This window comes from Typopeltis vanoorti, chromosome 11 (assembly GCF_054136105.1).
Source record: "Typopeltis vanoorti isolate ZY-2024b chromosome 11, IOZ_Tvanoo_1.0, whole genome shotgun sequence".
Lineage (NCBI taxonomy): Eukaryota > Metazoa > Arthropoda > Arachnida > Uropygi > Thelyphonidae > Typopeltis > Typopeltis vanoorti.
Window position 1 is genome coordinate 33,902,245 of NC_143559.1, and position 14,897 is coordinate 33,917,141.

Sequence of the window (14,897 nt, forward strand, 5' to 3'; positions counted from 1 at the left end):
TCCAAAGTCTTTTCTTTAGCTATAAATCTCTATATTATCACTTGAAAAATAATTTTAATAATTATGGATGCTTGTGATTGTCTGTGGGAAAACTAGTGGTGGTAGTCAGCGGTAGATGGCGTTGGATAATTAGTGAATGAGTGGCGGAGATAGTTGTAAAGCAGGTGCCCTCCCTCGGAGTCTGGACTTCCTGGAGGTGTCAAATAATAATAATAATAATTATTATTATTATTTTTACTATCTATTATTATCACTAAATACTTGTCGAATCTATCGTATTATAATTCTGTTTATTCAGTGTTAATAAATTTCAATTTCAAATTTCAAAAAAAAAAAAAAGAATTCAATAAAATAAAAATAAAAATCTTTGCCTAGGTACTTGCTTCTGTTTCTCTGGTTTTATAATCTCTCTAAATTTGTCCTCTCTCGCGTTGGATTTTATTAGTATTGGTAGCATGTATTCAGTATTGATCACAGCAAGTGTAGCATGAAGATGCAAACCTCTTCTTTAGAAGTGGCTCAAATATTCCCAAGGGATAAACTTTACAGATAAAATCCCGGAAATACCATCTAAGCAGTATTTCTTTTTAATTTTTTTTCATAGACAACTGAGAGAGTTCGCAGGTACTATTTATAAATATCTGATAATATACGATGAAAGAAGTCAAGGGGAAAAAATAATATATATATATCTGAGCTATTAAATAAAAAGAGAAACAGAAGCATCTAATTCTCGATGTTTGATTCTTCAGTAATTTATTTTATTTTTTTTTATTTAAAACTCATCTAAAATATTGCTATTTGCAAGATTAAAAAAGAACATCAAAAGTTGTTTATTTGAAAAATAACTACGAGAGGAACTTTAAAAGGCTGTAGCAGGGCATTACTGTTTTTATAAAGAACAGATAGTTAACTAGAGATACCGCATGGCATTATTAATTAAAAGGAAGCAAGCGAAATTTTCTGCTAGATCAGATATTGAGATCAGCCCGATAACATCCCAATAATTTATAAAAGCTTTTCCAGCGGTACTTCCTTTTCTGTATGATACGCCTCTATCTTTATCAATATCTCATTTCCTCTCTCTCTCTCTCTCTCTCTGCTAGAACATTTTTTCATTAAGAATTGTGTGCACTAAGTGGTCAGCAAGAAGATAAATGATTTTGTATACACAGCCGAACAGATTAAAACTTCCAAACTGGCATTATTCTTCCCTATCTGACCTGCTATGCTAATGATAACCAAGAGCATATAAACTCTCCCGTATTTTGATCTGACGGCTTCCTCATTTCTCAATTCTGTAGCCATACTTAACTTTCACGAAACCACTATCAAATATTCCTGTTAAAGATGATCCAAATAATTCTATCAAGGTTGTACCAGCCAGTGCATGGACATACATAATATACGTTCCTAATTTTCCCAACATCTACCATTAGCCACACTTCGTCGAACCCTGACACTAAGTAATATTCAAAAATAAATGATAGCACTAAAGTTCTACCAGATATCTTCTGTCTGACGAATTTCCTGGTTTCATGGGTCACTGAGTTCGAACATCGGCTTACTCTTTTCTTCTTTAATATTAGCAAAAGAATCTACACGCGCGCCCTCACATATAAAAGCTTTATTGAATAGTTATGTTCTTTACGCAGTTTCAAATTTTAACATTGGATTTAATATCGGTAATGCATAATATTTGATGTTAGCTTGTGGATACTTAACCCAAGAGAAATCATACTTCTACTACGTGTATTTATTAAATTGTTTAACTTGAAACTAAACCTTTCCTCGGCACATATAATTGTGTCCTCTTTGACTGGGGTTGCTTACCACAACTTTATCGTAATATTATGATATGAACGGTTTTAAGGTGTCTTCTAAGTTTTTAGAATGTTAGAAAATATTTCAAGCTATTTCCAGTATTCAAGTTTGATTAAAAGCGAAATATAAGTTTAATTATTTTCTCATAGAGAAATAAGTATTTTGCATTGGTAAACCGTACGACATGCATGATGTCATTTCTACCGAACTATTGTAGACAGAAGAGAAATAAAATTATTTAAAATAAATATAAACTTCGATCTTGACTGGAACGTGAACTCATGTGGACACTATTGCCATCTAGTGAGCAAATAGGACATCAGCCAGCAGTCTTTTGCTAAACCCCATTTTCGATAGTGTTTATAGTTAATAGTGCTAGAGGTGATTTTATTGCTGTGCATTGTATGGCGCATTATCCGACTCATATTGTACACGATGAGATGGCTAGAAGCGCAAGCAAATTAACCACCTCCAAACTATATCGGCGATAACATAAACTTGACTGCTGGCTTTGTACACCTATAGAATTTTATAGCGCCAGATTAATGTTTAAAGTTCGCATTCGACCGGAGGTCTTATCGCAGCAAATGTGGCGGACTCTTTTACCATCCGCCGTTTAAGACGAGTGCCGTTCCCTAGCCGGATCATTCCGACAGGCCGTTTAGGGTCGCTGTTATTTCGTGCTATTATACATCTTCCCTCCACCGGAAGCAATAATGGATGGGAAGAGAAACCTTTGGGCTGTTCCATTATTAGTCTTTGCCATGCTAGTCACATTTCATTGGGCTTTCGCCACCCCCGCTGTTCGATCCCACCCCCTTTCCCATCTCTATGGCCCTTAATAAACGGAGTGATTATTATCGACCCGACAATGCGCAACAGACGCACGCACGCACGCACACACAAAAAAAATGAGTCGAGCGGAGACCCGATCTGTTAGAATTAGGTGAGATCCTTATAATGAGCTTCATCCGATTACTCTCATTTTTGGAATTTTTCATTTCCTCCTTTTGTTACGTGCTAACAGAATTTTTTTGAATTTTTTATATAAAGAATTTATTAAATCTAACTGCGAAATTCGGGTCCTTTCTGTCCTGATCTAATACCAAAATTCACAATCAGTATCTGATATGTAAAGATGGTTGTTTGTCTGACTGGTATTCAAATTTGTACCACCAGGTTTTACATTGCCTTCATCCTAAACTAAGTTTCAATCAAAAATATTGACTCCATGCGATAATTTTTAAATTTCTTGTAGGTAGTATACACTTGTAGTCGTTTCTCAGTAACCACTTCTCCAAATGATCCCACTCTTTTGAAGTGGGTCACCCTTTCAGGTAAATCGCACATTTAAGATTATGAGAAAATCTCAGGCTATCTCGGCAGGAAATGCTGACCTGGAATAACAACTCCATCACTAAATCAACCCATTTTATGCAGTTTTTTAGCTTATATCACAACAGTCGTTTGCTATAGCTGTGTGAGTTCTTTCTTCTTCGATAGTAAGAAGAGATAAAAAGAGATCCCTTAATCTATGGTTCAATTTTGTCCAGGAAAATGCCGAATTTCTATGTATTAGATAAATAAAAATATTCTTGAATATGAGGGTTTCAAGGTGCAATATTATCTCTTTCTCTCTCAAAAAAAAAAAAAAAACTGTGTTAACATAAACATTATAGCGATTCTTATATTTGTTATCCGAACAATTCATTAAAGTGTGTGTTCCAAAGATTTTTTTTTTCAGTAGTCTACCCTTTTTTTGCTAGCACTTACAGCCAAAAAATAAATAAATAAAAAACTCTAATAAATAACTTGAAACGTTATTTATTAGAGAGGTCGAAAGTTTTTCCCTCCTGGAAACTCGGGTTTTTTATCCAGTAAAATAGGCAAACTGACCAGAAGAACACACGCGATTGACATATAAGATTAACTGCCTTATGAAAGCAATGATTAGATTATCAAAGTCATCGTCGTCCTTGAGACTGCGTGGTATTAAATGCAGTTTAATAAATTCAACACTTCTTCCTGGTTGTGGTCTTGATAATAAGATACTTGAAGTCATCGTAGAAAAGAGAGGTTTCCACAGAACAAGAAGGGCAACTGATCATAACCGTATGTTAGTCTTAATTTCTCATTGACTTGTTAATATTAGTCATAGCCTTTCTGATAATGGATTCTATAGGTATGCTATAGAATTCATTATATAGACTCTCGACAAATCTGGGGAACAAAAATCTAGACGTTGGCATTCGATTAAAATTCAAACTGATAGGAAGATCGTTGGTGCTACTGAATGGTGGACAGGGGCTGATTAGGGATCGGTTACCGGAGTGTCAAGAACGAGCGGGTAGCCCTTTTTGGTTACGAATATTAGGCTTATGTTAAATATAAATCGTTTAATATGATGATGATGATGATGCGTGTTTTCAAAATTTTAAGTACCCTCTACTCACATTTCTCTGCCACCCCTGATAACAAATACCACTAACTGTATCGTGTAAGTGATTTCTGTGCATATGTTAATGTTTCTGACAATCTCTCCCTCGCATATCTTATCTATCGGAATGTTCCATCCGCTCATGGCTTTATCTCTCTCTCAATCGGATATATAGTTGGTCTTCCATCTGTCTCAGTAGTCCACATCTATCTGTCCATCTTTATCTATCGATCCGTGTCCTCATCTATTGCATCTCCGAATAACAACAATATTTAATGAGTCTCTTTTGGACGCGCGCTCATTGTCTTCTATTTGCGACTGTCCCCGTTTCTAGCGTTTTCACTCTCCATTGTTATTGGGTCATTCGTGATATGGCACGAAATGCCAACTATTACAGAACAAAGATGGACCATTTTTCTGCGCTCGTATAGTAATGGTAAGCGAGTACCATCCGCCTTGAATAGCGGACTCCTGATAAATCACACATGAACTTAATGATTTTTCTCACCTTCCTACCATTTAGGAGTGCTAATCACCCCGTCAGTCTTCTTGATGGAGAGAAGATATAAGCGACACTAAAAGTAATTAACGAAAAAAAGCCATAATGGACTTTGCCATAATCAATACTCCGCATTTAGCCATTCACTTAAGTAGATTTTTTTTTCTCTCCCTTCACTACGCCAGTCTGATCACTGGAGTACTAATTGCTGCAGTCATTATCTGCTTCAGGGATCAAAATGCCTATGGGAAACCATTAAAAGGGATAGGAGAGAAAGGGATGAAAAACTATTCCCAACGTTTTTTCCCCTCTTAGAGAGAGAGAGAGAGAGAGAGAGAGAGAGGGTGGGGGGGATAGTAGCCATCTAAAACGGTTTGTGAGCAAAAAGAATCCTTTATCAGTGTGTCATTATTGCTGTGGGGCAATTTGTACACCTCTAATTACCTATAGCAGCACATGGCGGAAAATTTGAATTATCCACGCTCGTGTGGGAGCTCGTGTGAACTCTCATGAGCGCACCAATGAGCGTAACACACACACATTAGTTGAACTGCTTGGTAGTTGGAGAAAATCTCTTGCATGTCATGATTTACAGGGTATGGAAAGAGATGCGATCAGGATAGAAGAACGTCTGCTCTGTGTTTACCATCTAATCATTTACTTTAAATTCGACGACTGCTGTTTGGGGATTTGGTGGGGTTGGGGGGGGGGGGGGGGGGGAAGAAGATCGTAATTTTAGAAAGCAAATATTCGAATGGCGCATAAAGAAGAAAGTATTTCATGGCACGAGCAATATAGTCTCTGAAACGTCTTCTCTTCATCCCCCTAGCCGACAGACGAATAGCCATCCCGCAACAGAGGAATTTCTTCGCGCTATGAAGAATACTTTGCTCAAAAGAATGCGGATATTACATGGAAAAGAAGCCGCCAGTATTTTCTCTCTCTCCTTCCCGCGTTTCGTGTCTGTACTAAAAAAGAAATGTCAAACTCGTGCAAGGGTTCGTATGATTCGACTAACAGGCGTTTTTATTTCTGATCCAGGCGTTGACTTTTGACCTCGTTGCTAAGGCTTTTCTTGGTTAAAGTTAGCAGTCATTGATCACCTACACCACACATAAAACTCGATTCCGTGAAGTCGCTCGTGTTGTTTGTTCCTGGAGGCGATGTTATCCGGAAACCCAACACTGCACGGCTACAGTTATATATTGCTGGGTCATAAAGCATTGCTCGAGATCTACCGTCCACTTCTCTCTCTCTTCATAAATCTACCAGAGATTACCGCCAACTAAGATGTGTTGGGTTGAGACCATTAAATACAAGAGTAATAAAACTTCGCTAAGACATACTCCAAAGAAGCTGTTTCTGAAGCTTTCTTTTGATTAGAAAGATTGTTATCGGACAAAGTTTTCCGACTTATCTTGGCCCAGAGGATGTGTGGTGTCGATGTAGTTTTCACGGTTGTCATTTGTTCCCGTTTTCTCTTACAGAACTAGACGATGGGGATTTGTACTGTTAACTGCTAAAGGAAACTGGAGTTGTAGGGTTTAAGGAGTTAAAAATGAGTGTGCTAAAGAGGAGGGAGAAAACTCAAAATGTGTTTCCATGATTACTTTTATTCCAGCTCTTCTTGTTTAATTCTTTTTCATCTTTTCGATGTGCGGATTAGAAATTTATTCATTCAGAAGAATATTCAGCTTTGGAAACAGGAAAAAAGTTGTAAGCAGCTGAATGTAATAGATATGAAGCTCTTGCTTTTTCTTACTTTGTTTGGCAAAAAACTGGTAATGCAAAATGAGCTGGAGCATTGTTATGGTAGTCAAGACAATTTCCACTTCTCCATTCTGTACGTTTTAAACCACGAATGGTTCAACCACACTATTGCCCCAATAATTGGAATGTTTTCGCGACACACAACCCATTTCGATGCGAAAAATCAATATGACCATGATCTGCACACTTGTATGGTTTTAGGATCTCCAATCATAAATCGGAAATTGCTCTTTTAGGCATTCCCCAAGTCTGCGCGTATTCTTACCAACTTTCCAAATATTAATTAGGAAGTTGGCAGGTAGAAATGTGATGGTTAGCGCTGAACACAAGTAAACAAAAGCGATGCAAAACACATCTTCGCTATTGCTTGGGTACAGCAATATTAACAGCACTGCTTTCATGATCCTGATGCAAAAGTTTTGTTTTTTTAATTATAACGCTTGGGGGTTGTGTACATAAGAGCCTCTTGCGTTAAGAATAAACTCCCAATATGTTAGTTTTATATTTATCAATTAGCTTTTCAGGATCGTAAATACAAAAAACTTTCGGCATATGAAAGAAACAGTTCTATCTGGCTTTGGACTTGAAAGAAAAGAAAAAGTTAATTAACAGAAATAAACGAATCTATAGGTGTGTAATCCAAGCTCTTAGAAAGAAGCCATCGCAGGTGGCTGAGCCTTTTTTTTATTGTCGTTATCGTTGGAGCTCTTTTTTTTTTTTTTTTTTCATTCTCCTTTCTTGACTATCTTGTTATTGGTGCCAGGTCAAGATGAGTTATCACCTCTGACCTACTTGCCGTGCCTACAATGCATCAGATCGAATAGCGACCACTGTTTGTCTTCTTCTTCCTGCGCGAGATGCCCACGGCTAAAAAGGAAGAGAAAGGCAGAGACTTCACCAGGGTGATAAATTGTCTTCCACATCCGAATTAATTACTGTCTCTCTAGGAAGTCTTGCTAGCCAGAGGAAAAAATAAATAAAAATAGAAATTGCATTTTTTTTTTATCTTTCCGTTTTCTTGGCCTAACAAAGGAAAGTGCAGACTTATTTCTCTGAAGGTACAGTGGACACAAGACAGACTGCTGTTGGAACTAGCGATAAACCATTGGCTGTTAATTAAAAATTAAGAATTTTCCTGTTTACGTGTCGTCTCCTTAACATCCAGTAATGAAAGAGAAGTACTTTCCTGAGGGATGTTGTGCAAGAATTAAAAATAGAATCTTTATTTGGTGATCATCGGGAAAGGTTTGGGATTAAGAGAGTAGAAATTTGCAAACATCGGAGTGTTTAGTAGAATTAGTGACCTTGAAAGGTCATCCATTGTTTTTTTATTCCTTTAATTCCTTGACCTTCGTTTATTGGAAAATCTTGCTCCCCCTTTCAAATTATTTCATGGAAAGGATTGGTGATACATCAGACGATGAGGATGGAAAGATTTCTCGTCGTTAATTTTTGAGGGAGTTCAACGATGCCAATAATATTTTTTAACTCTATCCCTTTTTTGAAATTATTTCTCTATTCAGATTTTAATTTTGTTAGTTGTAAAAAAAAGTCTAAAAAAAGTTTTAAACATATATTATTATCGTGGATGGACTAAGAATAAGACAACCCTGAAATCCTGTCAATTTCCATACTGTCTGGATGTTAAAACTTGATTTGATTTTTTGCTTTATGACATATAATGATATTTTTAGTAATTACTACGGTATATATGTAGCAGGTATGCTCACTGAGTATTTGCATTTTTTTTTTTACCTGTCCAGTTAACTGATATGCAATTTCTTATTTTAAAGTTTTATAAAGCAGTGGCTATAAATATATTTGAATTGAAATATTCGTTCCCTTGTTTAAATTGCGTTAATTTTTACATTTTGTTCCTGTAGTTGTAATACAGGAGTAAAATTTTTATATTTCAGCCTTACAAGTAATGAATTCAACATTAGTGATAATAGTTGGTAAGGGGAGAGAAGATGAACCCCTGGAGGGTAATGGATGGCAATGCTATAGCCAATGAAGTTCTAACTGAGGCTCGGCTATTGCTGTTACCCTCCTGCCATGATAAGAGCTTTAATAGCTCAATAACACCTTATCCCTACACTGTCCTCTACAGATATATCGGGGAAGATGAAAAGCATTCTTGCTTCGCCCCTTTAAGCCAGTCCTTGTAAGGATAAGTGATAATAGTTCGAATTACGATGTTGGGAATTTGGTGAACTTTTGTGTGTGTGTACGTCATTTCTCTCTTTATTTTCAAAATTGACACTTGTTCGAAATTAAACATTTGAGAACCGTTTTATTGTATGTTTATATTTCTACTCATTCCATTGTGTGTCATCAGTGATATGGGAGGGCAAGCTTTTCATTGGTTCATTTAAACACGCTATTTTTCTTGTTCTTAGTTTAAAACAGAAAAAGGTAGTATGTAATATAGGACCGGAATTTTAGAGTAATTATAATAGAAATTGGGATTGCTAAATATGTTACCCTTCCGATAATGTCTAGTATAGTTTAATTGCCAACAAAGAGCAAGCAAGAAGGAAAGTTCAGCTACTGGCAGATTATAAAGAGTAAGTCATCAAACAGTAGATTTAAAAAAAAAAAGGCTGAAAATAGATCACTAAACCATCACTGTGGAAGGTGTATGATATAACGTAGACTACTGATATAAAATTATGCCGATAATTATTGGATTTAAGCGTCATTGAAAGAAATATTTCGCTATAAGAAGGGAGTTGTTGAACCGTTTGTGTTAGCAGATCTCTTGTTGTTTTCCCTTAGAAAATCGAAAACAAGGCACGAGCCTAGCATAAGGGGGTTATCATTTCCCTGTGTGTGTGTGTGTGTGTGTGTGTGTGTGTGTGTGTGTGTGTGTGTTTCTTTCTGTGTTTCTCGTATTCCTATTTCCCAAATGGTTCTAGGGGGTCGGGAGAAGTGGTGTGTGTGTTTTTTTCCCAGCGCCATCATCGCGGTGAGTTATATCATTTCATCCATGGCTCTTTCTTGTCTGTCAGTTTCCGCGTGCTGGAATGACCTCCTTCACTTTCAGCCACACTCCGGCAAGCATCTATCAGTCGCTGCGCCGTGACACTGGTAAGCGGAAGGGAGGAGCCAAAAGCCCAATTTGTCTTTGGTAGCTTTCAAGCACAGCCAGGCCGTGGAGCCCTTTATGTCTTCCATTACTGTCTCTAATCGTCTCTCTCGTGGGGCTATCGTAATGAAGCGCACCTTACGCTCCATTAAAACTTCGAGTTTTAATGCCTCGCTGGATGCCGGCGGATTGCACGTTACGAAAACTTGAGACTGCCCCCATTTGTCATTCTTCGTGGGGACCGATGCTTGCGTAACGCACGTGCGTTTTCGAGGAAAGTACCCCGAACACTTCTTTTATGAGAGTATTCTCTGGGCGCGTGCGAGTATTGGTCCTCTTCTTCTTCTTCTTCCCCCCTTTCCATTTCTTTTTATACGTAGTTTTTTTGAGAGTTGCTTTCGCATTTAGTTAGCTTTTAATTCTAGTGAATCTGTTATTAGCAAGCGTGATTTCTTATTCCGCCAAAAAAACCTGCAAGCTAAGAACAGAAAGACATTTAGTGGACTTTTTTAGGTTTCATCAACAATCATTCCCTTTTTGAAGTTCACTTCTTCCGTGACAGCGGAAATCTTGAAAGCTTTCATCCCCAAGATGGGATAGATCCCCGGAGTCCTAAAATTATATGGCAATAACACCAAATTTCGTTGAGTCTGTAAAGAAGCCTGTTTTTACTATTATTATTATTATTACCATTATCAAACTTTCTGGCCATTCATAAGTATTAACAAACACTCCTAAGTTCTCAACCAATTTGAGATGTCAAAAAATAAATCTAGATAATACCTGCTTTTCATAAGGCGATTATATCCAGTATATAAATTTTATTTTGTATCATTTTAAATAAATATAATGTAACCTATTCATTTATTTCATTCTTCTAGAATTTTTTTTCTTTTTTTTTTCTTTTTTTTTTTTTTTTTTTTTTGGTATTTCGCCTGTTCATTGGCATTCCTTGTTTAACAGCACGATGAGATTTTGTTTCCCGGCTTACGTATTGACTTTTGGAAGAAATTATTCCATACTAATTTGAATTAATTAACTTGGTCATTATTTCTTTCTTTATCGGTCATCAACGAGGTTTTTATACAATAGTTGGTCTGTACTTAACCATTCTAATACGTCATTGTTTGAATGGATGCGCCATCTATCGAGCATCACATAAACCACGTCATTGGTGTCCTAAGTTGACTCATTTTTTTTTTGCAAAATTATTCCCTTTTATTTCGCGTTGAAACGATATCAGCATCATTTTTCAGAGGAATAAAACGAGGACAAATTTTTTTTTATAAATCTATGCGTTAGAGTTCTCGTCTTCAAGTATAATATCTCGCTGTCCATTGCATTTCACGGTGTGACTTGACTGCGAACCGCATGTCTGTGCTGTGTATTAGATTCTGCTCACCCACAGCTAATTCGAGCTGCTACCTTATTTTCCAATAGGTGGCGTCTGGAGATGTTGACAAACGTATCGGAATGGTTGCATCGCGATTCGATACCGTTAGGAGTAGGCCCGCAAAAAAATCTCTTTCATTATCGTGTGCACGCGCGCGCGCGCGCGCGGTAGCAACGCGTAATTAGGAATTGTAGGCTCGACTTGCCTTTTAGAATGCTTTGACAGTAAATCTAGGAATCGTTTGAACTCGTTTTGGTTTATGACACCTTTCACATTTAATACTATGGGTAAGTGGTCATTACTCTGTTTCGATGGGGATGTTTCTACTAAAAATGTGAGCTTTCGCTGTAGAAATATTAACTTTACTTTCTTTGGGTGGTACATAAATAATTTTTAAAAATGTGAACAGAAAGGGGAAGTGCTAAATAGATTCTCGAGGTCATAACGCTGTTCTTAACCACTACTAACTCGCTAGAAACATTATTGATGTCTAGGTGTTATTTAAGTTAGACATCTGGATCAGTAACCTTCATAATTTTTGTCCAAGGCAAAGAATCCCGTGGTAATTAGTCAAGGTAGCGTACTCTATACGCAAACAGGAACAAAACATACTTTCAGGCTGCTCGTGTTGTGTACGCTCATTTGCGTTGTGAATTATTAATGAGAAACCCACAGAATGTAGGATTCGGGATTCGAAAATATCTTCTTTTGCATTGGGTTTTAACATTAGGCTTATACGATCGGTGACCCGAACATTAAAGATATTTCCATATCTTAAATGAAAGCACTAGTAACCCTGGAAGGCTGGGCTATCAGTGGGCATTAAATTGTCTTTATGAAACAGTTCCTGGGTAATAATAAGAAAAGTAGACTTCGAATGGGGGATGATAATAAGAGCCGGACTGGCCGATAAGAATATCTCGGAACTCGTTGTCTTGATAGGATGTCTGCGTGCGCCTTTGGCATACTAACAATGATTGATTAACAGAAAACATAAACATCAAATGAACGTCAGTCAACAGCTGATTGACAGAACAGAAAAGTGGCCCCAGAATGAGATATAACCAATCATGACTACTGAATTAATCACACCTGTTCAACAAAATAAGTAAAGATTATAAAAATGCTACGCAGTTGAGTGATCTTGGGGAGGGGGGACATGCTTCCTTGACCTTTTTCCCTTGATACCATCCGATCAAGGGCTTTTCCACTGAAGATGAGAGCAGGTCTCAACTCGCATGGAGGTGGCAGGGTTTTTCACTCATAGCCCAAGTTGCTTCGGCCATAAATCCATAATAAACTAACCACCCCATCAAGAGATTGAATAGTGCGGCTTTCTCTGAACATCGTTACCGACAAAGTACACCCATTGATGTTAATCATTTTTGTCTGTTTATCAAACACTGCTTCCAATAGGACAATTGTGACATGCCACAAGGAAAGTGTCTCTCTCTCAAATCAGTTTGTAATGCGATGGAACGAGATTTTCATGAAAACTCACCTAAAAACCAAATCTGTTAAACTTGTGGATTGTTCCCAGAGTCCATGCCGGCGAGCATGGGGCTTAAGCTCGTGGTTGCAACACATCACCAAGTGGTGTGTTTAATCAAGTTCCACGAAATGTATATATGCCACCGATGCCGGTCAGAGCTACACCTCATCAAACTTTAAAGTCGTGAGTTTCATATAAACTCTGCTAATTGAGTGCTAACTTTCAAGTGGAAATACTTCTTTACAAACTTAAAGCTTCTGTAGTATACGTTATAAAACGCCGTTAATACTCAATACTAATTTTTAAAAATACCAGTATCCCTCTTCAAAAGAAATTCTTGACGCCCACTAGGAGGCGGTGTTATCGCCAGCAAAAATCACTTCATTCTTTTTTAAAACAGAAACACTGTTATTAAAAGCCAACAGGATTCATCCTGTTTAGAGTTCTGCCCAACAAACTTGCTACAGAAAGAAATCCCCTCCTCCCTCGTTGGCCTTTTATCTCTTGAAAACCGAGTTAAAATGCTGGAGTCCACAAACTCTCCCTACTTGACCCTCATAATGAAATCACCTCCGAGAATCCAATGTGCCAAGTAAACACCGTTCATTTTCTTGGTAACGAACAACCTGTTAAAATACGCTGATAACATTTTAAAATCCATTTATTTTCACGCCAGGTTGGAAATTTATCTACAAATCTCAAACATTCCACACATTTCCTCGTCTTTCATTAAAGCAATGCGAACGCCAACACCCACTCGGGTCGAAGTCTTTAACTACTGCCATTCCTAGAAGATGGCATTTACGCCCCCTGCTGACAGGAGAGAAAACTACCACTACCTTATCCAACTATAATCGTTTTCTTAAGCACCTAAATTCCTTAGGGAATTTTTTTCTTTTTTTTTTTTTTTTGAAACGGGGGAGGGAACTTCGAAATTATAGACCGAAGCAATCGCCGTAGTTATCAGATGCATGTCTGTAATCTTCCCATAATTCCTCGAGACACATGACCTACTTTCCTGCTGCATCTCAAGAGGCGTGTGCAGATGCTTATCATTTCTTATTAGGAGGGAAGCGGGGAGATACTGAGGTTATGATACCCTTAATAAGTACCTATAATGATGTGTAAAGAGTCCCCACATACGACACTATGAATATATGACTTTCTTTTTGGTGCCTGTGAAAAATTAATGAGGCTTTCGATGGGTTTTACGACATACTTTTTTTCTCCCAAAGGTAATTTTTTCATGTCCGTTTTTTTCTTAACGTTGAATTAAAAAATACTTTCTTAAATACCGCATCAATAAACTGCTGGCTTGCAAATAGAATAAATCAATCGGTCTGCCGCAGTTCACAGATGCTAGGCTGCAATTTGCCTCCGTTGGAAACATGAACGAACTTAACATGTGATTGCAGACGGGAATGGTATACTGCAGACTGTTCTGTTTCTTTCCCAAATACAGAAATACTTTCATGTTTTGTGATTTCTCCTTTAGAAATATACTAACCGTTGTTATAAAATGGAAATGTAGTTTTAAACATTTTATTTTATACGCTCCGAGAGATGTCGCCACATGTATCGATCATTAAATTCCGAACTGGAAAAAAAAAAAAAATGAATTCATTATCGGAGAAGCTCTTCATATATATATATTTTTTTACTTATATAAATATTTAGTCTTCTGTTATACCATCCCAAACTTCTTTTGAGAACGGCTGGAAATTTGTATGAATTAAAATCCCATCGCTATCTTCGATTTAATTCGTTGACATATTAATGGCTGATTGCGTTTAAAACTGTGCTCATTCAATGAGTATGTTCATCAGTTCCCATTTCTCAGGTTCAAGTCCATGTAACAACCGAAGTTAGGTGAAAACTTTGAACCCTTCTTATAATTTTGTGCTAATCATAAGATTTTTTTTTCGTTTTATAACTGCGTCTTTACCCCTCATACTATCCCAAATGCTCCTCAGATAATCCTTCCACGATATATATTTTTTATTATGATGATTATTATGACGGTTTTTTCGATTAGTCTGTGTGTTCAAGTGCAGCTCTTTCTTTTCGTGCATCATGGCAACATTAATTCTAGAACAGCAGCCCAGGCAAAAAGGGCGGGGGGGGGGAATGAAAACTCGTTCCGTCGTTTAAAAAGATTATCTTAAAAGACTATAAAACCAGCAGTTCCCTCGCTTCTTAATCTGAAATTTCTTTTATTAATCTCTGTAATCCCCCTGGAGATATCCGTCTCATAGACACTTAATAGCACCCAGTGTGGCTTCCGTCTTTGGCCTGCCAAATAGCAGGAAATATTGCTGAAGCAAAGTGGTCGTTTTTTTTTTTTTTTCTCATCTTGGGTCGTCTTAAGATTGAGGAATGTGTTATCAGGCAGCA

General features: G+C 37.3%; 1 protein-coding gene across 3 annotated transcripts in view; it reads left to right on the top strand.

Moving 5' to 3' along the window:
* Positions 1-14,897, top strand: part of LOC150101428 (uncharacterized) — a 339,847-nt gene that overhangs the window by 310,987 nt on the left and 13,963 nt on the right. The gene's annotated exons all lie outside the window — the stretch shown is intronic.